The sequence below is a fragment of the Rhineura floridana genome, chromosome 6 (assembly GCF_030035675.1).
Source record: "Rhineura floridana isolate rRhiFlo1 chromosome 6, rRhiFlo1.hap2, whole genome shotgun sequence".
Classification (NCBI taxonomy): domain Eukaryota; kingdom Metazoa; phylum Chordata; class Lepidosauria; order Squamata; family Rhineuridae; genus Rhineura; species Rhineura floridana.
The window spans coordinates 44,828,847-44,854,390 of NC_084485.1; the positions used below are offsets into that span (position 1 = coordinate 44,828,847).

The window sequence follows — 25,544 nt, forward strand, 5'->3', positions numbered from 1 at the left end:
ACTCTACAATAGCTCACTGAAACAACATGAGTCTTCGTGACCAGTGCTGGCAACAGATTGCAGCGGGCCTACAAAGGTAGCAGTGGCAGCACTACTGCTGCTGCTGGGGACTTAATATAGCCCTGGGTGTGTCAGCATGCTGTGTACACACACCTGCCATTAACCTAGATAGTGGTGGTGGGGTGTTGATGTAGGCAGGCCAATTTGCAGAGGCCTTCGGCCAGTGCCCAACCTGGCTGCCTGCTGGCGCTGGGCCTGTTTGTGACTCATCTAAAAGTGAGCAGTGAAGGGGCCAAGTTTTGCTCAGGTCAAAATGAAGCTAGTCAATTAAATAAGGTTTAAGTCTCTCTCTCTCTCTCTCTCTCTCTCTCTCTCTCTCTCTCTCACACACACACACACACACACAGAGAGAGAGAGAGAGAGAGATCCATGTATGCAGTAGCGGTGTGCATTGACTTTGTGCGTTGGCAGAATAATGAGGTGAATCAGAGTGATTTGTTAATCTTCAAGTGTGGTGTCAATAAAACCCCATGAGTCAGCTTCCACACACACACAAAGTCGCATGTCATTCTGCCACTTTGTTGTTTCTGCGCTTTACTGTGCTGTAGTTCCTATATATCTCTGTTTCTCTTAGTCCATGGGCTGTTTGCAAGAGGTGAAGCTGTCTAAAATGTTGCCTGCATAGCACTGAAGAGCTTTCAATTATTTATTTTTAATTAAAAGCTTTAGATTTTCTTTAAACCATGCTCCTCTGCTTTAAACAAAAACAAAAACTCAACGCTCTTAATGACTCTTCAGGCAGTGTTGTAGACAGCCTCACATTGTATTGAAGACCTATAAAGGCTTATTGGAGGACAAAAATAAGCACCAGAAAGAAAGATCAGTGTGACAATGCAAAGTTCTTTTAAAAAATGTATATGCAAGAGTACAAGACTCCTAGCTACCTTGTAATTATGTTAAGGTAAGAAAAAAAAACATGCACCCCCACTTTCTCCATAAGGGATTGTGGAGAAAAGTGAATATCCTTTGCTTCCCTCCACAAAAAGCCCCTGGACCTATTTGTCTGCAATTTGGCAGGCTTACTCTGCTCTGGTGGGTCTTCTCTTCCTGTAAATTTCTTCCACTTCGGCAAAAAAGGGGAAAAGTTATAGCCATTGTTAGATTTGTCTTTATAGTGAATGGGTGGCACAGAGTTCTGTTTTATACAGAGGGGCTTGAAACACAGATTGAAGTGGAGAAAGCACAGAGTGACTCAGAAACAGATTAGATATTTTTCAGAAAAAAATATAAGGTGAATCTTGTGGCCTGTGCACACCTCTAGTATGTCTGCTACCTTGAGTTCTTTGGTGGAATGTAACAAATAACACCACTGACAAACTGGAGTGGGGAATATCATACCAAGGCTTATGCTGACATTGACAAAACCTTTAGTATCTTGGCAAGGTTTCTACCTAACAATTCAAGTTCTCAAGTGAGTGCAGGTATCAAACATCTCCAAACATCTGTGCTAGTAATATCCAGATGGTCTACTAGTGGATTTTAATTTGTTTTGTTGAATTCACATCCTTCTCACACACTGAGAGAAAATATGATAAAAGCAAATCTATTTGGATGAAGCATATCCAGGTTTGGCTTCGTCCCTCTTAAGCACCAAGAGTGAATTTGTCAGATCTTTGATTTATGATGACATAATTCATGATTTTGCCATGAAAAAATGATGTTTGAAGAAAAGAGTGCAGTGAATGATTTCTATGTGAAGACTTTTTTCTTTGATGTGAATACACTTGTTAACTTTATATAATTTGTTTGATGGATTTATTTATTGAATAAGCAGTACATACTTTGGCCTTTCCTGCTTATCAGGTGTAGCCTCCCTCCACATCCGTAATCCAGCCTGCCAACAGTTCCTGAAACTAGTTCTGAAAATGGCCCTTCTAAGGGACAAACTAGACATGATATTGTTCACAAATAGCCCCCCTCTCTGTGTATGTGTGTGTGTGTGTGTGTGTGTGAAAACTCCTCCTCTCCTCTTCAGCCCCCCATGCACTCTAAAAAGTTTGTTCCAGAGAGTTGGGGGACCCTCTGTGGCAGATTTTGGGGGTGCATGAGGAGAAAAGAGGAAGGAGAAGTCCCAATGCATGAGTGGAATACTTGCACAGCATTGGATGCAACCTTGTGATGTGGGAGAAGGGCTTTAACTCTTTGCTTCTGCTGCAATCCCAATAGGAACAGGTCCTCCTCATGCCCATTCCCACTGTCAATAGCAGTTTGACGCCCATCCCAGTTTGGATCAGGACCATGGTGGGGACAAAGCCCCCCCATGCCATGATCCTGATCTGGTTCAGCACTGCCCCTGCTGCAACAACAATCACACAAGGGCAACAATGTGAATAATGTCACATCCAGTTTACTAAGATTGCAAAATGTCCTTGAGATTTCAAATACAGCCCCTCTAATGCTGACAGTACGTTTCCATGCCTCTGGAAGAATGCAAGTGTAAGTCGAAGCCTATGAACACTGCTTATCCTCTCCCAGTGCTCATGACATACATATTTGCCACCCTGACTATTAATTTGCTTACAGGTACTTTTGACAATTTATGAGATTTTCCCCAAATAAACCATTTCCTCAATTTTCTCTAACAAGTGTTAAGCCTAATCCCCAACTACTGTGATGGTAGAGGTTTGCCCGTTGACTGTGTGCTAGCTTTGCTGTCATGGCTGCCCAGCAGATGCTATAGTTTTTATTGGGGGGGTTGCTTCGTTTATAGCACCTGCAAGGTGCTATATAGTTTCACATTGTTGATTAAATAAACATCTCCAGCAGAGAAAATGATTACAAAACAGCATGATTCAAGAACTGCCAATGATTTATTATGGGTAGAGATGGGTAAGCAATTGAACTTCTCCCAAGGGTTTTTTCCAGGAGCTGGGCTTTCCCCTCCCACGAGCCATTTTTGGAAGTGGCACCTAAAATAATGGCAGCTGGGGGGTGCAAACCCGTCCCTACCATGGATCCCTTTGCCCAAGGATCCTTGGCAGGCTAGTGGAAAGCCTTCCTTCCCATTAGACATTTTAGAATGGAGCCTTTATTTCTTTCCCAAGCAGGTTAAATGGAGACAATGCTCTCTCCATTAACTTGCATGGGCAAAGGGAAAAATAAAGGCTCTATACTGTATTGGGACAGTTTTCAAAGGCCCGATGCCCATCTTCAGAGCAATCTCTGCTTATCCTGACAACGTGAGCATGAACTGTTCTGAAGGCACACATTGGGGTTTTGACAGCTGTCCTGATACCCTACGAAGTACCCAAACACATAAAAGCTTGGGCTGCTTTGTTTCTGTCAGCTTGCGAGAAGTTCTGCTTCACTTTGGAAGAAGTCAAAATACCTCCAAAGTGGCTTGCTTTGGTTTAGTATCTGTGCTTCATCCAAAGCAGATGCACACCCCTAATGCCATGTCTTGAGGGTTTGGGTAACAGGCCCTTTTGCAGCCTGGGTCCCCTGGAGTGGGCAACCATCTGAAAGGTGTTGGGGTGGTAGTGGCACTGTGGCTGCCATGCAGTATTTAGCTCCTGTAGCCTTTTCTTGCCATGTTTGTTTCTTCTTCACACCACCCTTCTTACAGTTGCTTTTTCTTCTTCACAGCAAAATGTTGTGCTTCTTCTGGGGAAGGGGCAACTGGGAGAGTACTTGTAGGGAGCAGGCCTTGCATGCACCCCTGAAGGTTATCCAAGACACAGAGTGATGCAGGATGCAGACCGCACAACATAATCAGCACACCAATACGATTCTGATTGTAGTGCTATAAGTAGAGAGCAGAAAAGAATCCAAGCTCTGGAGATATGTTAGGTCACATCCAATGCTTAATTGGTGCAAGGGGCTATCATGTGTGCAATGGAACACCTTCTTCCTGTCTCCTCCAGCCCACCCTACACTCTCAATATCAGCACCAGAGGGTTAGGGGAGCAAATTTGGGGGAAGGGAGTGGGAGGAACAGAGGAAACAGAAGTTCCCATTGTGCTTGAGGAACTCCACTGGTGCAGAACTGGAAACAATTATATATGCTGTTGTTATTAGCATAATGATGCTGTTGTTATTAGCATTGTTGTTGTTACCATCAATGCACATGTTGCTTTAACACTGCTGTAAAGAGTACAAGGTGGCAAAAACCGATGCTCCAGTCAGCTCTTGGCAATCTCTGGCATCTTCAGCTGAGGCTGCTGGGGGAGTTTGCAGAGGTGTTGCTACCTCCTCACTAGACCTCAGACCACTGATGGAGGCAACTTGCGGTGGCCAAAAGCCCAAGTCAACTCGCAGCAATTTCCAGCATCATTAGATGAGCTGCTACTTTCTTACCAGACCTGATAGGAGCCTCCAATGAAATCCCCAAAGCTAATATTAAGTACTCTAAATGAGCACTCGTGCTTGACAATCAGTCCACATGAATCTTTTGTAGATTCTTGAATACTGTCTTTTGAGCTCCTTATTGAAATTCTTTTCATTTATTTCTCTTTTCTTAAACAAAGAATGGGAAAGGCAGAGGGAGAGCAAGAGCACTTTATGTTCTGCAGATAAATGCAACAAGTACATTTTTCTGTAGTTTCTACTCCTAATCGCCTTGGAAATCTCTCGTGTAGGCTAACATGCTTTTTAACAGAAGCAAATTTTTTTTTAAAGGTCAACTGAATAGATAAGCCTCTTTTGGCAGCACTTGCGTACTCAGAATTTTATGGCTAACATTTAGCATATGCTAACTTATGTTAGCAAAGGTGGTGGGGAGGGGAGGAGAGTGATTCTTTGGAGGAAGGAGAGTCTCCAAAGGAAAGTTGAAAAAACAAAGAACACTTAAAACCCAAATGTCATATGCAGTCCCACTGGTGCACATGATTACATACTGTGCAATGGACAATACTATATGCATTAATCTTATTAAAAACCTTGCTGTGATGGTTTGGATCCTGCACATTGGAAGCATCCTTAATGGCTGGCTGTAAGTAATTTATCTGGAATTACTCTGTCTTTCTTTATCAGTCACTTCCTCACTGGCAAACATGATGCCCCCCCTCTTCATCCTGCATTTGTATGCTCTAAAGTCATGTTAACAGAGTCTGTGAGTACACACTAGTCGCCTACAACAAAGTGTTTCCATTGGCTACACTTGGAGGAGGAATGGGTTGATCTGCCGAAATGAAATTGCACTCAAGCTGAGCCCACCAGCTTTTACAATAAAAAGGAGCGGGGTTTGCTTGTGTTGTGTGTCTCCGTTTTTAAGAAAATAAAAGTGGAAACATGCTGGAACCGGCAGAACAGTGAGTGTGTCTCTACCCTGAGAGTGATTTGTTTAAGAGCAAAGGGGAAAAATGTAGACAAACGGACTTCCTGTGAAAATGGCACAACAACTTTCTTTAAATGAATATATCCAGACAAGAAGGTAAATGTTTCACTCAAAGAACATGGGGATTTAGAGAGTGAGTATATGTGTTAAAGGAATAGACTCATCATAATAATCGGTAGCCAGCTGTTATGTGTGAAGAGAAATCCTAGTTTAAGGACAAAGTTGCTATCATCAGGAGTGAAAAATATTTTTGTTTTGCTTTTTTGTTTTTTGCAAAACTAAGGAGCCAGGAAGATCAGAGTTGCCATACAGAAGGAGAAACCTTTTTAGGAATCCCAAGTGCCAGTTCTTAGGCTGAACTTTTTGGGTGCCAGCTGCGGCTTTTCCCCCCACCCATTACTAATATTAATATTTATAGTGATATTGCTGAGCCTCATAATTGGTGTGGAATATGAATCTGGTGCACACATGCCTGTGCTCCAAACTATCCCATGATTCTCCAACTCAACTTGCAATCTGGAGCTGGGAAACAGTTAAAGGGATCAGTGGGTTTCTCTTCCTTTCCACTCCTACTAATTTACCTGACTCTGGCTGTGGCAGTGAAGGCAGGGAGGGCAGATTCTTCCTCTGCTATGGCTGGGGACCCTGGAAAATGTAAATTTCACAAGGCACCTCCTTTTTTCTTCCCACCTCCCTCTGTCCTTGGTTCCTGGAAAACTTCTGTTTCCTGTGGAGAGAGATGGGGTGGAAGAGAAAGTGAAGCAGTTTTGGGGGGGGGGTAACAACTACTACATTTCCCTAGCACTTGGAACAGTGTCATAGCCGTGTCCACGCATCTGAAAGGGAAAGAAAGGGTGTGACACAGAGAAAGAGAGAGTCAGTTGCTATGTAAGCATGGTTGGTTCTACTATTAGCCAGAGGGTGTCATGAAAAGGTAGGACATTTTAAATGTATTCTTATTATATTTTTAATGCTGAGGAGGAGAGGTGCTTGAAGGATGTTCTGCTTCAGGTACCAGAATAATCTGGATTGTCTTGGGTTCTATGACCTTGACTGGTTCCATCATTTGCTGCTCTGTTCTAATTGGTAGCAAGGCCTGCTTTAGACTTTTTAGTGCCTTGGGCATTTGAGGTATTTTTCAATAAGATATGTGGTGCTCCGATGAGATGAATACAAGCAATCATTTACCTAGTGGTGATGTTCCACAATGTGTGTGCAATTCCTTGGCAAGTCTCTTGTGTATATCTCTGTTTTGTTCTGCACGTTGTCCTTTGCACAAATACACTACTTGAATTCTATTGCTTTTCAAGGGGACTTGAGTGTAGGATTGAAACCGTCATGTGCACATGATCCCCTTGCATACTTCACACTCAGGGTTCTGCTTATGAGTTTCCCATGTGCAACTGGTAGGCCACTGTGAGAACGGAATGCTGGACTATATGGGCCATTGGCCTGATCCAGCAGGCTCTTCTTATGTTCTTAACCAAAGGGAAAAAGAAAGACAGACAAGAATCTTTTTTATAACTTTTTGACAATAAAATAGGAATCCAACCATCCTCACCAAATGTGATTTCAAAAAAATTAATGTGTGTGCTTTAAGGAACAAAGCTTCCAGCAAAAGACCTCCAGCTCTCTTAAAAACTCTTGTTTGTTTCTTAAGAACTGTTTCTAGCCTTTGTTACATCAGAGTTCATGAGCAGCATGCAGGGGGATTGGTGCTGCTGACATGCATATCTGGAAATGGCTCTTTCTTCCACCCTCCAGCCAAGCTGTATCAGAAAGAATGGCAGGAGAGTACTCAAAAGATGATTAAAAATATCCATGAATGTCTATGCAGTACACTGTGAATGATACTGTTTGTGACAATGTGAAATATATCAAAGACTAACCCTGCATGTCATGTATATAAGCCATAGGTGGTGCACCAAAGTTTCCCCCTGAGCTGAAAATTAACTATGTACAAAATTTCCTTTTCAACCAGCAAGACTAAAAGCAATGAGACAGAATGCCAGCAAAATGGAGGCTAGGGCATAACGATGCAATCATAACAACCCTGAACCACAGGGACCTGATGATGCGCAGCTGTAATGAACAACATACAAACCAGGAGCATGAGACAAACCAATCCACTGGTTAACAGCAGGCAATATTTGCATATTAAAGGATCTGTAACATTTAGAAGTGGCGCTTTTGTTGCGGGGAACAACAACAGACATGAATAACTGCAATTACACCAGCGCAATTGCTTGCTTCGCATTAAGGACTATATGGCAGAGAGAGGTGTTTAAATTATCCAGCAAAGAGTCACAAAGCGATAAGGAGGAAGAAAGGAGGTTTCCCTGGAGAGTGCCTGCAAAGGCTATTTGCCTAAAAAAACAAAACCTTTATTGGCATCTGTAACCACTCACTGAAACTTCAGTCTGCTGGGAAAAGGCTGCCTGTATTTATTTAACCATCTTGAACATGTAATGGGAAGATCCAGATAATGGCTTAAATATGCATATAATGTGCTGAAATCATTTACACATGCTTAGAAGATGCTTAAGACTTATTGAACTAAGTACAAGAATCAAATAGTAAAACAGGAGTAGTTTGAAATTGCCCCTCTTCAGAACTGGAGAAAAAGTATTTTAAAAAAGACAAGTGTTTCTGTACCCATTCTCCCCCTCCAGGAAGCCTGGGCATACAGGCAAGATAGTAGCTTCTACATCAACAAGTCTGAAAAGTCTGCATTGGAATGTAAACAATGAAGAGAACAGGAAATATCTTAGTAAGATTTTCTGAATGACCAGCAGTAACCTGGCCAATTCACCTATGAACTGATATGAATCTATGAGAACATCAATGTTTATGAAACAGAAATCTATAAGAACAGAAAGGTGTTTGTTTGGAAGACTGTCCCATGAGAAGGTTAATGACAAATCTGTGGGAATGAATTCATGAGAAAAGACCATGGGAACATGCTTTCCCATAGAAGACAGAGTATATAAAAAGCCTGGTTTCATAGCACTCAGGGCCCCCTCAGCTCTGCTAAAATGCAGGGGTCGAAGAAAGCAGGAGAACTATCCATCCATTCCATCCATAACATCTGATGGGTGATGTATCATGACATGAATTCCTATGTCCTTTGTCTTTTGGTTCTGTGATATGACTTAGAGTTTAACTCAGACCTTCAACTATTGGAACTTGTCTTAATTAACATGTGCCTTCAGAGTGTTATACTTTGATGTTAAATGGATATCCAGCAATTTATTTTGTGCAGATATAGGGTATATATATTTATAATTTTCTGTTTTCTGTTTCTGCAATGATGGCTAAGGCTACCTAGAATGCATTTTATTAGTTGTAGTGTGCAAGATATGAATCAATAGCATATATTATAAAGACTGTTCTGCTGTTTGAAGTCTGACTACCAAATAGAAAATTTCTGGTACCTCCAAAGATTCAAGAATTCTTGAGTGGGGTCTCTTCTATTCTGTTCTCCCCCACACTAGATGACTGCTGTTGATAACCTGTGAGCTTAGGACGCCTAATGTTTGACATACAAGGACTCTGTGTAGATACGAGGGAAGGGAGAAAGCAAGGACCCTTGATCATACACTGCATACACTGGCAAGGGGGTAGTCTTTCAGGTAACAAGCAGATGTCATGTCCTCAGTGTGCTCATGGGAACTATGAAAAGGATACATTGCACACTATTCTGAAATGTCCTTTTTGGTGTATGGTCCAGATAGTAACCTCAGCTGAAAACTGATTGCTTTGGTTTGGTTGTTTTTAAGAATTGTTCACAATTTGATCTGCTTTTTAAAAATATTGTATAGTTTGCCCATCGTGGATTGATCTGGCTGGTTTTGGATGAGATGCTCCTGAGCTGTTTAGATCTTTCTAGACCATTACCAACACCTTGAATTGAGCCCAGTGACTCACAATGCAGTGTCACATTCTACTAGCTTTCTGCCCCAGTTAGTAACCTGATAGTTGCATTCTGCACTAGCTGCAGCTACTGGGCAATTTTCAAGACTAAACCCATGTACAGTACATTGCAATAATCCAACTGTGAGGTCGCCACAGCATAGAATACCTATTTAAATACTCTTCATATGGATTAAGTCACATAATTGAGACAGACTGATCTGTCCATACCTACTTGAAGGCAACATGATATCACAGTCTAAGCAGGTCTGGGTTAATCACAATCTGTGTGGCATACCGCGTGGGAACTCTTCATGCATCACCACCTTGAGCTCCACAAAAGAAAGAAATGATACAGTGGAATTAAAAAAATTAAAAAATTGAAAGCATTCTCAGAGCATGTTCTACATGATAAACATAAACCAGTTTCAGGCTGCAATCCTATGCACACTAACTTGGGAGTAAGTCTCACTGAACTTCGTGAGAAGGCAGGACCAAACTATACATTACATTAATTACATAGTTTGCCTTAAGTGCAGGACTTTTCTTTCAAAAACAGCCAGTTTGGGTGGGGGAATCCTTGCAAGGAGGGTAGGGTGACTTTAACCTTTTGACCTCCCCTCATTCCTGCCACAATCCAGATTGGGTTTCCTCCCTCCACCCTCTCCCGCCTGCTATCTGTGAAAGAAAATTCCTGCACTTAAGGGTGAAGATGCTCTTCAAGTGCTCTTAGTGATAAAAGCAAGGTGGATCAGGAGCAGCCCCCACTTTGGCTTGATCTTTCCCTCTGAACACTGTGGTGGATTGAGCTCAGAGGAGAGGGCAAGCAATGGGCAGAGATGGGAGAAGCAAGGAGCTGGGCCCATCATGAAGGAAGGCCCACTGAGTGCATTTCCTCAAGGACCCCCCATAATCTGGAGCTGACGCTGCATATTAGTTATATCAATTTCCAACAAGTTTACATTTGTTGGCCATTGTCTCTTGAGAGTCCCAAGAACCTTACAGCCCAATCCTGTTGAGGTTGATTTAGTAATAAGCTCCATTACCTTGCGTCCAAGAACTATGCATAGGGCTGCATCCTTACAGCCCTTTTGTAATGGATGTATTATTTTGAAATGAAACAGAGGTCATATCTAATTTCTCACCATCCTAGTGAGAACTTAATCCTTTAGTGGAGAAAACTATGCCCATGATGAACTACAATTTCTTCTTTTCTAGGCAAAATGGGAAAGTAAGGCTCACCTCTTATCTTTCCTTTTTATTTTTATTTTGTTTATTTATTTATATCCCACAATTCTTCCATCGTAGAATTCAAGGGAGCATACATAAGGTTCCCAAGTTGTCACTCATGCAGGCACTGACCAGGTCCAGACATGCTGAGCTTCAGCACGTTGGGTGGTCTCATGTGCCTTCAGACCCTGGGATCTTCTGCTGTTTTCAGTGTCATGTGAAATGACTGCCTTGGGCTGCTACTGGGAAGAAGGGTGGGAAATAAATAAATAAATAAATAAATATTTACTTTGAAATATACTTTAAAAAAAATGGATTTTAATTCCCTGCTGCTGCTGATTTTATGCTGCATTACATTTTCTTCTTGTTCTTTTATAGCCTATAATTGTATTTTAATTGGTTTTGTTGTAAGCCATTCAGAGAAAAAATTGTCTGAACTACTGGACAGCATATAAATATTGTTGATAAATAAATGAATGAATAAAGTAACAGAGAGTTGCTGGGCAGAGTAATATGTACAGTTAGAACCACTATGGGCATGACAGTTGCTTACCCCTGTCATAAACGTCCCACCTTTATCTCCTTGTTCAAGGAGTATAAAGCTTTACTAGTTTGCAGCGGGCATTGCTAACACCAGCCATTCAAGGTTAATGCTTATCCTTGTGCTAGGGTGTATAAATCTAGCCCAGAGAATTCCTGGAAATTGTAACTTGGGTTTGCTTTGTTAAACCGACTAGGCAGAAACATTTGACAGTTAAAGGAGATGTCCCCTGCTGCTGTCACAGCTGCAAATTCTGAAAAACACTAGTTTTACAGATGCAAGTCAAGCTTGGGTGCATTATGTGCATGTAATCAAAGCCAGGCAGAAAGAGATCTTCTGGTATAAAAAAAATACAAAGCAAAAGGTAAGACAAAAGAAAGAATGGAAAAGGAGAGGGGACGCAAAAATGCTATAAAGTGTGCCCTCCAGGCCGAAGGCAAGCACCATGCATGCAATGGCAAATCTGAAGAGCATTTAAGATATAAACTAGAACGTTAAGAAGTTAACAGAACTGAGGTCAATGCATACTTTATCTTCAAAACAACAGCCTTTGTTACCCTAGACAATCAGTATTAAAATATGATTTTATGGAGTTAAAGTTGATCTTCCCAGTGCCTTATTAATGCCCACAATAGCTATCCTGCAATTGGTTTTCATTTATAAAAAGGGACACAAATGTAACAGAAAGTGATTCTAAATTGTGAGCAAGAGATGGGAACTGCAGGTCCAATACTATTCATTCCATTATATCCTTTAAAAAGTGTAATTCTGTTTGAATAGCCACACTGCATATCAATAAACTTTTGCAACATTCTGGCTGAAAAAGATTACCCTCCCCTGCAACATGGTATATAAAATCCTTATATCTGCATCCATCCATCCATCTATATACTAGTATATACTACACTATACTAGTGCAGGCCTTCCACTAAACTTCAGGAGCCCTGAATTAAGGTGTACAGGTATTGAATGGATATCATTCGCCATCTTGTATTTCTGAGCGATAAAATCATGCAAGTTCCAGTTTAGGCCTTACTTCACACAACATTTATAAGACACAAACAGCTTAGGCCATGCTTGAAGGACTATAATCTGGGAGACATGCCTGACATCTGTCAGTGAACTGACCCCAATCACCCTATCTTGGCCTCAGTTCCTTATTGGTGACACAGAAATTTCACAGGGGTGCTGTGAAAGATGGTACAGCACTTGTCAAGGATGTTTTAAGTGCAACATTTAGTAGCAGCAAGATGCTGAAGACTCCCTTTACGTCCTCAGAGGCTCCTTTGCAAGCAGTGCTCTCTCAGTCCTTCTGTTCCCATTTACTTTGCCACATTGTATATTCTCAGGACTAGCGATAGAGAAGGACTCCATTTAGGGTTACCCACCGTACTCTTTTAAGAGTACATGTACAGGCAGGCCCCGCTTATACAGCAGGTTCGATTCCAGACTGCCGCCATAAAGCGGAAATTGCCGTAAAGCGGAACCCATTGAGTATAATGGGGTGTGTTGCGCGAAAATGCCGCAAAAGTGCAAAACTGGCTTTAAAACGGGGAATCTCCCGCTGCCGCATTAGTGGAACGCAGGAAAGCGGAACGCCGGTAAGCGGGGCCCTACTGTACTCTTTTTGAGATGGTGCAACAGCATACTCTTACTTTTCACTTATCGAAGCCAAATGTACTCTTTTTGAAATGACAAAATGATAGTAACCCTAATTCTCCATTTCAAACAGGTTTATGGGCTTTGCTCACATCGGATTGCCTCTTGTATCGAGCACTTGCTTATGTCCGAGCTGCTTGTGCATTGTTTTATGTATTCTATTCTATGCATACATAGAATATAAACACTAATAGGCAAAAAACCTTGCAGTTTAAGAACGCACCTATAGCCCACAGATATTTCTATCAAACTTTAAAAAGCAGGGAAATTGGGCAGCTGTAGTGAATGAACCAGGGGAGCAGGAGACCTGACCTCCTCTCTGAGAGATTGTACTGCCCTGCAAATTTGTCAAAATGCAAACACATTTGGGTTGGTCTTTCACAGTCCAATCCACTTGCACCCTTCACAAAATTAACTTCCCAGGATTCTCTGAGGGAAGCCATGACTGTCTCAAGTGAAATCAAAGTCTGGTGTGGGTGTGGCCCCCTGATTAGGCAAGCCCAGCAGCTGTGAGTCTGGCTTTTAGAACACTGGCAGTTGGTTCTTACTGAGCATGCCCCGCGTTATCATATGGTGCCAGCCAAACTTTCTTAAATTAATTAAAAATCAGCCAGGCATTTTTTTAACTTTTAAACTGCAGAAGATGAGTGCCAGTGTATGTTGCAAGGTCAGTATTAGCAGTACAGGTACTCTGTGAACATGGCTGATTTTTAATGAATTTCAACAGATTATGAGAACTCTGACAGAAAAAAGTCCAAAAGGGCTCTGGGTTTTTTTTCTCTCTTTTTAGACTTTGAACTCTCAGTTCTCTCTGACTGTTTTGTGTATCGCCATGAAAATTGAAAGTGTTGTTAAGCAAGTGTTTCTGAGTTCAGGACTCTAAGTATTGTAAGGTTTTATTTTGAAATGAGCTTATGGGAAGCATCAGAATGGCATGGGGTATTTTCAATGTAACATTGCGGAATGTGAAAAATCCTTGCTGGGTATAGTATACAGCCACTCTTGTGGCTGTATAATATACTGTACATCTAATACATATAAAAGAGCCCAGCCCCATACTGCATTATACTTCTGCAGCATAATTTTATAACTATATTAACATATATATTATACAATTATGTATAGTTGTATTTGTTTATGTCCTGATAAGATTAGGAAACCTGGAGTGTATATACATATGATAGGAATATAATATTATTTATATACCCCAGTGTGTTTTTTTTTGTGATGGAACTTTTTGTGATTGCTGTAAACCTCCCAGAGAGCTTCGGCTATGGGGCGGTATACAAGTGCAATAAATAAATAAATAAATAAATAAATTCACTGGTACATAGTACTGGCCCCTCATTTTTGCTGCCCATGGTAACCATTTTGTGCTGATACTCGCAGCACTTTTATCAAAGTATGAGTACTGGCACCTCAATATTTTTAAAAAAGGTCTGCATATACGAATGTCTATAATATGTGATAATTTTGTATTTTTAGCAGAACTGGGAACAAAAAACCTTGAGATCCTATTTGAGAGTAAAGTGTGAGATGGAAATTAGAAAACAAATCCATGTGACATTTTCAGAAAATTCCATCCCTATTCAGCACTTTAGGTTTCCTGCACAGAGGGCGTGTGTGCCACATACTGCCCTACAAACTTTCCCAAGAATATGGAAAGAGTTGTAACCCATCATTGCTTGTAGATCATGATCATTCTTTTCTCTAAATTAAGTTTAGAAGTCATTAAAAGATTTGTCAGCTGTGACTTATGAACCCTTTTTGCTGCAGTGAAGTTAAGCAGTGAAAAATTCCTTCCACTGCAGTATCATCTGTTATGTGTTAAAAGATCCAGTGTTCCAATTACTGGGGAACTAGCCACACAGTCTATAAATGAAATGGACTGCCCTCAAGTCGATCCTGGCTTATGGCGACCCTATGAATAGGGTTTTCATGGTAAGCGGTATCCAGAGGGGGTTTACCATTGCCTTCCTCTGAGGCTGAGAGGCAGTGACTGACCCAAGGTCACCCAGTGAGCTTCATGGCTGTGTGGGGATTCGAACCCTGGTCTCCCAGGGCATAGTCCAGCATGTTAACCACTACACCACACTGGCTCTCCTATAAATGAAAAGCAACTCAAATATCCTCCACAGTTGCCCTGAGCATTATTCAAACCTGGTGCATTTTTGTTGGTTGTGATGTCAGCCTGAGGGCCGTTTGGTAATAAAGCATGGTTCGTTTGGGTACCACAAGACCCATGCCTGGGATGCACTGCAGCCAAGTGCAGAAAATAATGGTCTGGGATTTATCAGCACTGGATCCTTCTCTTAGCTTTAAGTGACCTGAGTTGAGTAATTTCACTTCCTGGTGTTTTATGGTGCTTTGATACATCCCTTATTCAGCCAGGAAAGCCCAGCACATCAAACATCAGAAAGTTAAGTGTGGTCCTTGAGACTCAACTGCTATGTGCTTAGTGTCAGGAAATGGGCTTAACATCAAGATAAATTAGGCATGAAGTCCACTTGGTGATTCCTTTTCTCTTCCAACTCATGATCAGTTTATTATTTGTGTTCTGGACAAGAACAAGAGTGGTAGAATGTTCAGCCCTTTGTGATGTAGAAAGAAATTGCAGGTTTCCAGGGACTAAGACACAATGTAAGTATAGTATTGCACAAAGAAATCTTGATGTTAGTCCCTTTCAAATTACATTACTCATGTGTAAGGTGAGGTAGCCTCATGAGTCCTACCCACAATCTTGCATGCCCTGCCAGCCCTGTTCAACATTTGTGCATTGAGTGTTGACATTTGAAATGAGAAAGCGTATGTGCATAGAGCTCTGCACATATAGTCTTCCATATGATCAGGAGCCTTGTATGATCAGAGTTCCTAACTCTGTAGAAGTCTATATGCATAGAGCTCTATGTAATAGGTTTCCCATTTTCAGATGTCAATAGTCAATGGTAGAGTGCATGCTTTAAGAGTGGCGGTTGATTGGTATAACCTCACTCTCCATCATGCATTGATAGTTTACAAGTGAAGGACAAACTGTTAGCAAAGTCACTTAAGAACCCAGATGGAGTCCAGAGAGAAATGATCCTGATAACTCTTTACTGGGTAAATATATTCTAGAATATATTCTCTGTATTCTACAGAAGCCTCTTCCCCTCACAGAGCCACAATCACAAGAATTCTCTCGGAAGAGGGGCTGACTGTTAAATAATTCTGGCCACTGGAGCTCTGCCAGGGGAATAAGAGTCTCTTGACAACTCTCAACACCCTTCACAACCCACACTTCCCAGGATTCTTTGGGGGAAGCCATGACTGTTTAAACTGGAATAAATGTCTGGTGTGGGTGTGGCCCCCTGATTAGCCAAGGAAGTTAGTCTGGCTTTTAGAACACTGACAGTTCTTACTGAGCATGCCTATCATAGACTCCAGTGTTAATTTTCTTAAATTAATTAATGCATCTTTAAATGTTTAAAGATGAAGGTCAGAGTATGGGGCAAGGTCAGTAATTGGATTCCATGTACTCTGTGAATATGGATGATTTTTAATTAATTTAAACAAATTATGAGACCACAGACAGAAAAAAATCCAGCAGAGGTCTGGATTTTTTCCTCGTTTTAGACTTTGAACTTGGGATTCTCTCTGAGTGGTTTGTGTATCACCATAAAAACTGAAAGGGTTGTTAAACAAGCATTTTTGAGTTCAGGGCTATAAGTTTTGTAAGATTTTGTTTTGGACTGAGCTTATGGGAAGCAGCAGAATGGCATGGGGGTATTGTCAATTTAAGATGATGGAATGTGAAAAATCCATGCTGGGTATAGTATACAGCCACTTTTGTGGCTGTATAATTAAGCCACACCGCCTGGTTGTTAAGCAACAAATCCATCACCCCTCTTGGTTGGCCAACTTACTGATAACAGATTTAACCCTTAAGTTACCAACTGAATGTTCCCTGTTATTGCACTTCCAACACAAACTAGATGTGAATGATGCTAAACAGTTTATTAGAAAGGACACCAGGGTCCCCCCCTTTATTTAATAGCAGGTGCAGGGGAGGAATATTCATTGGGATCACGGCATACAGGGAGGGGAAGTTTAACCCTTCCCTCTCCAGTGCTATCCTGATAAAAATCACCCTGCATATGCTGCAATTAGCCTTAAGAAGGAAAAAAACCCATAAGGATTCAACAAAAATTGTTGTTCCAGGTGTACTGGACCTCACAATACTTTTATAGGGAGGAATAAGCCAGTTCAGGTAGATGTGATGCTGGTGATACGATGTTGATAATGCCTCTTTGAGGCATATGATGTAGGCATGTCCTGTGGTGTCTTTCTGGACAGAAATTATTATTTGTATCAACTTTGTTTTGGAAAAGTCCTTGATATTTGCAGATCTTCACACACACTTAAATTATATCTCTGTGCTGTGGGGACTAACAGTTTGTTACTAGAGTTTGACTAAAACAATATTTGAAAGATATTTGGCATGACTCCATGGGTGAAATACCTGAAGAAGTCCAACCAATGTTAAAAGAATTTCAAGAAGATTAGCAGAATTTATCATGGTTAAGTGGGGTTGCACATCCCTTGCCAGAGGACTGGATAAATATTCAATGAATAGAACTATATAATTATAAAAAGCAACACAATGCCACTATCTGGCATAGAATTTGCCTGAACAAGATCATATATACGTGTGATATATCTAACACATATCAACACAAATAGCATGCTGTCACATATAAATATTAAGAAAATGCACTGCCTGACAAACAGACTCATGATGAGCTCTGCAAGCCACAGTGAGTGCTATATGTTGCTACTGCAATACTGTTAGATGCACTTTAGGTGTAGCCTCAGATGGAGCTGTTTATCTGTGAGTGGGTTCCACTGTCCTGCCCAGAGATATGGCAAGGCTCAGCTGGGATATAGGACGAGGTGAGGTGGGATGAGACTCGGGCAGCATGCAGGGCTGGAAGCAAGGCTGCCCTCTGGAGAACCCAAAGCTTTGAAGTTGCTCCAGCAAGGAACAAACTGAAACTAACGTCTTATATAGTAGTAGCAGTAGCGGCAGCAGCACCAGCAGCAGCACCAGGTGCAGCCTATTCATTAACACCACTTGTGCCCTGAGGTTACTCCAGCAAGGAACAAGCTAAAACTGGGCCCTTACATAGCAGCAGTAGCACTAGGTGCTGCCTAATTAAACACCTACTTAAAGGGGCCCAGTTATCTCTTGTAATCTACTGTGAGTGAGCAGGAGAGGCTCAGGTCTTCTATAGTGGAATCATCAGAATTGGTGGATAGCACTGCCACATTCTCAGACCAGGATGGAGAGGGGCCTTAGCACAGGCCTCACACGTTCATCTGATTGCCTTTCACTATCAGGTTTGGATTCTTTAACTCTATCACCTGATGTAGAAGATTCTGACTCCTGGTCCCTCACAGCCACAACAGCTTGGAGGATGTTTAAATGAACTGGTCAAATGGACAGGGCCTAATGGTGAGGGCCTTTCCGATGGAATTGGAATCACACTGGGGACCAGAGTACCGAGTCTGTGGAAAAGACCCACACCCTTGGGACTTCCCTGTGTGATCTGGGCCAGTTATACTTGATCTAAATTGCACAGAATCTGCTCATGGATTAGCGGCTTGCTGGAGCCCATGTGGCTGAGAGAATTTCTAAAGGGCACCTCAAAACGTGTGTTTATCCTGCAAACTGATGAGATATCAGGCGGCAAAGCAGGATTAGGTGGTGCAAAACAAGGTGCAGGGAGAAACCTGGTGCTCCGTTGGTGACTGTACAAACTGTGTGCCTTTGTGACATTATATCAATTCACTGCTTCAAAATCACATTTACTGGAACAGCAAGAAGGGCCTTATGGGGCCTCCCAGAGAGCTTTCCTCCTCATCCCTCTTTCCCGGAGAGCAATAGCCGCTTTCACCGATGATGGTATTTTGCCTGTGTACTTCTAAATAATTGTGTATTGATTTTGGAGTTTTTCCTGTTGTTACCTCCCATTGGGATGACTGAAAGGCTGGGTAAGAAATGTAAGTAAACAAACAGAGCACATAAGAAACTGGGGCTCACATTGTTATTCAAGTACTGATACATTCTTATGCATTTTTTCAGAAGCTCCATTTATACACAGGCAGAAAAGAAGAGCATTGCTCATGATATTTTGGATTTCATTATATGACAGCTTTATTCAGAAAGTCACAGACATTCACATTCATGTGGAAACTTCCTAATTATTATTTTTTGTAGCTTGGCTGATAGTACACAATGTCATACAGCAGACTTCTAGGGATGTTGGAGAATTCAGACAAAAACAGGAATGGGAGCAGAAATTGCCAATGTTTGCTTATTCACCCCATGTTAATCATCCCATGTCAAATCAAAGGTGTGCTCAAGCAGAATAAGGAGATTGCAGAGAAGCAAAATCTCTGCAATCTCCTTATCCTGCTTGATGAAGATGTTGACCCAGTATGCGGCAGCTGTGAAAAAGGCAAATTCCATGTTAGGGATCATTAGAAAACGTACAGGAAATAAAACTGCTGATATTATAATGCTCTTATACAAATCAGTGGTGTGAATGCATTTAGAATACTGTGTACAGTTCAGAGCTTGGAAAAGTTACTTTTTTGAACTACAATTCCCATAAGCCCCAGCCAGCATGGCCACTGGATTGGGCTGATGGGAGTTGTAGTTCAAAAAAGTAACTTTTCCAAGCTCTGGTACAGTTATGGTCTATTCCCCCTGAAAGTTGGAAAAGGTTTAAAAAAGGGCAATCAAGATGATCAAGGGGATGGAGCAACTCCTCTACGAAGAAAGGTTGCAGCATTTGAAGCTTTTTAGTTTAGAGAAAAAGCAGGTAAGAAGTGACATGACAGAAGTTTATAAAATTATGCATGGCCTGGAGAGAGTGGATAGAGATAAGTTTTTCTCCCTCTCTCATAACACTAGAACTCATGGACATTCAATAAAGCTGAATGCTGAAAGAGTCAGGACAGATAAAACAAAGTACTTCTTCATACAGCACATAGTGAAGCTATATAACTTGCTCCCAGAGGAGACAGTGATGGCCACCAACTTGGACAGCTTTAAAGAGGACTAGACAGATTCTTGGAGGATAACAGTATTAAAGACTATGCTATAGCTATGCACAATACCTGTCGTATCCAGGTTGGGACTCAGGAACCAGACCAGTTGGTGAAAGCAATTCAGTTTTTATTAAAGTAATATCCAGACAAAGACTGCGCCTTCTCATGAAATTCACTACAAAACATAACCTGCGACTTGAAAGAGAGTTGACAGAACAAGGAACCACTATTCCCCCTATCCCTTAAGAAGGGGGCAATTGGGCACGAATTCTCTCACTCCGCCTTAAAGTGCTCTCATCCACACCCCTCCTCTCCTCCCTCTTTTGCTGCCTCTTTTGTTGTCATCTTGTGCGTGGAGAAGGGGGTGCTACTGCCCCCTCCGCTTCTGAAGACTCTGACTCAGGTTTGGGGGAAAGCGGGGGGGGGCAATGATTAAAGCATCTGGCTGCTTCTCCTTGCTTTTCTCTGGATCAGGAGGGGGTTGGATTCCTCCTTGCCCTCCCTCCTTCTCCAACTGCTCTGAGCTCGAAGGGGGAGAAGGCGTGGGAAGCTCACGGGAAGGATTAGTAAGCATCACACAAGTAAACAAGCAACCCCACAAAGCCCCTTTACACAGTAAGCTAAGAAAAACTCATAGAAAAGGAGAGGGAACAAAACACACTCTACACAATGTTTCACTGTGTAGAGGGCTTATCCACGTGGGAGCAAAACATCATATTAAAGATGCTGCTTTTACCTCTGTTTTCTGTTTGCACAGTCCTTGGCAACTGAGCATGCTCAGTTTGTTCCAGAGTTTCATAAAGTGCAATCATTTGTATTTTCACTGCTACAATCCAGCTGGAATGCAAATACTTGCTTGAACAGTGTTATGCTTTTGTGCACAAATTAGGGGAGAAAGAAAAATAAAGCACAGTTTGCAGCAAGTTTGTAGAATGGGAGTTAGCAGCCAAACAGAAAATGAAAGAAGGGAGGAGGAAGGAGTGGGTGTGGAGAGGGGAACGATTGACACATTCACCTAAAGCATCAGAGTAAAGCATCTACAAGCACTCAGAGATATGAACTAAAGTCATTTTTACCTTCCCTTTTTGGATTAAAAGAGCATTGATATACTACAGATTTAAAGGGGAAAACTGATCTAGCTGCTGATTGCGTGCAACATCGAGCGACCCATTCAAATTAAAAGGGGCTGTGAGTAGCGCCAGATCCGCACTAAAGCTCTGTGTGAACCAGCCCTTGTCTTTGTTGTTACATAAGGTTGTTTGTTTGCCATGTTGGCACTTTAAAATAAATAACAAATATTTACCAAAAAACCCCACCAATTTTTGATGCTACTACATCAAATTTATGAGTGAGGTAATGATTGGATGTGTTCTCTGCTTTTTGCCATAGTTTGAACCCAAGTCTGCAGTATGCTTTTGTCCCTGCCCCCCTGCTCAAAAAAGCTATACTAGAAACTCCAGATGTCATTTTCAAAGTGTTTTCCCTATTCCTGAGTTCTGGTAGCGATATCTTTCAAATGGGAAGGATTTGTAGATAATATGAAATTGCCTTTTACCAAATCCAGTCATTGGCATACCTAACCCGGTGCTGTCCACTCCCCAGTCTTGCTTTTAAATTTGATCATAAATGACCTGTAGTTAGAAGTGAACACTCAGGTGGTCAGGTTTACTGATGATGACACTAAGTAGTTCAGGGTGGCTAAAACTAAAAGGAGTCACGAAGAACTCTAAAAGCATCTCTCAAACTGGGTGAAATAGCATTAAAATGGCAAATCTGGTTCAATGTAAGCAATTGTAAAGTGATAGGGACAAAAATCCTAATTCACCTATCTACTAACGGTGCTTGTCACCCATCTCCTTTTAGAAAATAAATAAATTTAAACCCCATCAGATCTGCCTGCTTTCAGGCAGTAGTGGCGGCGGCTTTTACCCCAAGTCCTTTTTCCTCTCCTCTCCCTGAAGAGACAGCAAAGCCCAACTGGATCTTTTCCTCTTCTTCCATATTCCCTTACCACTCCACCCCCCAAAATCTAATCTAGAAACTCCCTATTCTCCCTATTCTTGAATTTTGGTATTCCAAATGAGAAAGATTTGCAGAGACCAGTCTAGCTCATCATTGTCTATGCTGGCTGGCTGTGGCTTTCTGGACTTTCAGACAGGAAATATTCTCAGCCCTACCAGGACTTGCCAGGGATTGAACAAGGGATCTGTTGCATGCTGATGTGCGTATTTTCTGTTACATCTAAGTTAGGGCACAAGTTTTGTCTTTGACAGTGCAATCCTATGTGCATGTCTACTTGGATGGAAGTCCCTATGAATCTGTTTATTTTATTTATTCAGTTTGTATCATACCCTTCCTCCCAAAGGAGCCCAGGGTGGCAGGTGAATGTGCACAGGACTGCAGATTAAGTTATACTTCTAAGTTATACTGTTGACAAAACAATTAAAAAGACACCTAATGGAATACTAAAGTTTGTGTTGTTTTTCTTTGACAAGTGGTTGCCCCATCGGTCACAATTTGTTTTAGTTTAAAGGGGAGGAGCCAAGATGGAGGGGTGTGGTTTAACAAAGACAGGATGGGGCCCAAAGGCCCTCTGGTACCCTGTGTTTAGGGGCCCCAAGAAACCTGGAGCAGGCCGTGTCCTGCAGGCTCTTCTTATGTTCTATGTCCGAAACAGAAATCAATCATTCACATACAAATGGTATTTACTGTTTTTGCTTTCATTCCACAACTTTTATGTAATTGATTACATCCCTCCCCCTGCATTTTCATTATGTTTCCTTTGCACTGAAATAAATGGGGTGCAATAACATAATGACAATGTAACTTACTTCATTTACATAATTGTGTAAGTTATGTATATTCACCACAGCAGACATTGAGCCAAATAACTTTTTTGGCAGATGAAGTGTAGCAGAACAGAAACTAAATTCCATTGCAAGTCAGCAGTTCAATAGTGATTGCCACTGAATGTACTACCACTGTCAGATATTGTCAGGAGTTGCTGGAGTGAAAACTGGGAATGCCTGTATGGTATGTCACCCGGGTTGCAGTCCAGGGCAGCTCCCTGGACAGCAAAGATTTCCCAGGTTTTGGATTGGTTCTGTGCGCCCAGTCTGGTTGTTGGTTCTCCTTAACAGGAAGGGCTAAAACAGGTTTCCTGTAAAGGCAGAGACTTCTCTTAGCCCACAATTCTGGCTTGATTTCCCAGCTTGACCTGGGTGGTATCTCCTGGTTTTCAGCTCCTGGCTCCAATTTGACAACTGGTAACGGATCAGCCCTCATACATAATCTCTAACTACTGCGTGTCTGACACACAAATGCTCACTGCTGCTGCGTGTCAGTCATTGTTAAATCCTGTCAATTGCTGACTACCACATATCTGATGTTTTGGTCAGCAAATGTTCACTGCAGCTGTGAACATTTTTAGCTGTCAATATTGCTTTTACAGTAAAGCTGAATCAAAAGGGATAGTGTTCCATAAAATCCCTCATCTCCTGCAAAATGTGCCTTATTAGTTTGGTGATAACCTGTTGGGGGGGCCTGTGAAACAGGCAAAAATGAGGGCAAAAATGTATTCAGAGTAAGGGCAAGAGATATTGTCCTCACTCTGATTTGGGTTTATAATGTCATCAAATGGCCATATTCATATGTTTATAACAACATTTATATACTGCTTGATTGTAGAAAACCTCTAAGCAGTTTACAAGAAACATTACAATTATCAATAAAAACAGTTAAACACAAGCAGTTAAAACATTTTTAAAACAACTGAAGCAACAGTTAAAACTACAAAGAGATTTAAATACATCAACATTTATGGAATGGCTTGCCTAAACAGAAATGTTTTCATTAAGTACTGAAAAGAATACAGTGAAGATGCCTGCCTGATGTCAGGCAGGGAGTTCCAAAACGTAGGTGCTGTCACACTAAAAGAACAATTTCTTACAAGTGCAGAACAAGTATTATGTGATACCTGCAACAGTGCCCATTCTGCAGATTGAAGCACTCAAGTAGGCACATATAGGGTATGGTGGCCCTTAATTTGATTGCCTATGTCAGGGGTGGCCACTCCGTGGCTCTCCAGATGCTGCTGAACTACAGCTCCCATCAGTCTCAGCCAACACAGCTCATGGTCAGGGATGATGGGAGCTGTAGTCCAGCAGCATCTGGAGAGCCACGGAGTGGCCACCCCTGGCCTATGTGCTGCTGTGTTGGTCATCAAGCTGGCTACACAATGCTTGATTGGTCATAATGTGAAAGATGAAAAATCTTTTTAAAACAGAGAAATTGTGCCAAAGCAGCTGCTACGGGCAGTAGTGGACAAGAATGTAGTGGCAAATTCAGAAGTGCAGGGTCCCTTCATGATAGTCACAACCATACCCCTCCCCCCTTTTTTCTTTTGCTGCTGGGTTGAGAATGCAATCCTTATTAATGCCTTCTCCCATAACAGACTTCTCTAGGAGCCAATGAGCATGAAAAGGAGAGTGTTAGCTACTGAGAAGAGTCTTTTCAGTGGCTGTCTCACCTCTTGTCACTCTCATTGGCTCCAATCAGCAGGAAAGGACAAGGAAGCATGTTAGAAGATTCTTCTCTTTCTTTGGCTAACAGATTCCCCTTTCATACTGATTGGCTTGCAGGATGTTGGAGACACAGGGACCTTGCTACCCAAAAAGTAAGCGGTCTAAGACCTCTTGAGACCCTGGATGACCACACCTCTGGTAGCGGAAAAGGTGCAGTTTGTGGGGGATTTGGGTAGAATCCTCTGAAACCTTTTTATATAAAAAATATTCACCCACAAAAAATCACTTCAAGACTAGCTTACAGTAATATATAACCTAATATTTGCACATCTGGAGAATATTCAGAAAACATCTGCCAACATTCACAGGAAAAAAAATGAGAGATTATTGTTTTTTGGGGTATGGGGTCATTTCAGGTCTATGGATTATAGGCATTAATGAACCTTAATGAAAAAGAGTGTGCTATTCTTAAGGCAGGAAGTATGTACAAACAGGAAACGCACAGAGGTTAGTACCCAAACAGCTAGAGGCAAAAAATGAATTTAATAAACTGGAACAGACTACAAGTCTGGAAGTTATCACTATAAGGCTGGGCATCAGTTTTATACAACCCACCAAGCAATTCATCCACGTAACAGGGCTCAAGCACAAGAATGTTTCATGGGTGTAAACATTATCGTCTGCAGCTGTTTCACTTCTGAAGTCTCTGTAGCCTACTGAGGAATTTGATTCCTGCTTTATTATCATGGCGATAGACTGCATATTTTATGACTGACAAAGAACTCAATCAGAAAGTAAGTCTGTCTTGCTGCTGCTTCAGAATTATTCACTCTAACAGCAACAGTCGTTGGAAAAGCGAAAGAAGAATGATTTTTGGTTTTCTAACCTTGAGTTCCCTCTGCCCTCTTGGGCAAGAAACAGGGGCCTCATATTATTTTCATATACGTGATTGAACTGATTACATTTCAGTACAGGCTGTAGCATCACCCTGTCTGCCATATACTTGGCCTTTTGTACAACCCGCACAACACACATAGACACGCACACAGTAAAATAAATAAAATAAAAGTAAAATAAAAAATCAAAAGGGTCGACTTTGGTTTGCAATTCCTCACCCCTCCACTATCTGAATGTCCATTCAGAAGCTGCCAAATAAGATGTGCAAGAATAGTTGCTGCTGTGTAAGGCAGCATGCAACAACAACTTTCCAATTCAGCAATCATTCAGTCACAATTGTTGAAAAAATGGCCCG

At 41.6% G+C, this 25,544-nt stretch overlaps 1 protein-coding gene across 9 annotated transcripts in view; it reads right to left on the reverse strand.

Annotated features, from left to right (window-relative positions):
* The window catches only part of RALY (RALY heterogeneous nuclear ribonucleoprotein), a 390,500-nt gene that overhangs the window by 97,606 nt on the left and 267,350 nt on the right, over positions 1 to 25,544 (reverse strand). For 2 of the 9 annotated variants that reach the window (XM_061631642.1, XM_061631641.1), the window contains exon 5: positions 5,917 to 6,062. The exons of the other annotated variants lie outside the window; for them this stretch is intronic. The gene's annotated coding sequence lies outside the window, so the exon portion shown is untranslated. The remainder of the gene's footprint in view (positions 1 to 5,916; positions 6,063 to 25,544) is intronic. 9 annotated transcript variants of the gene reach the window in all.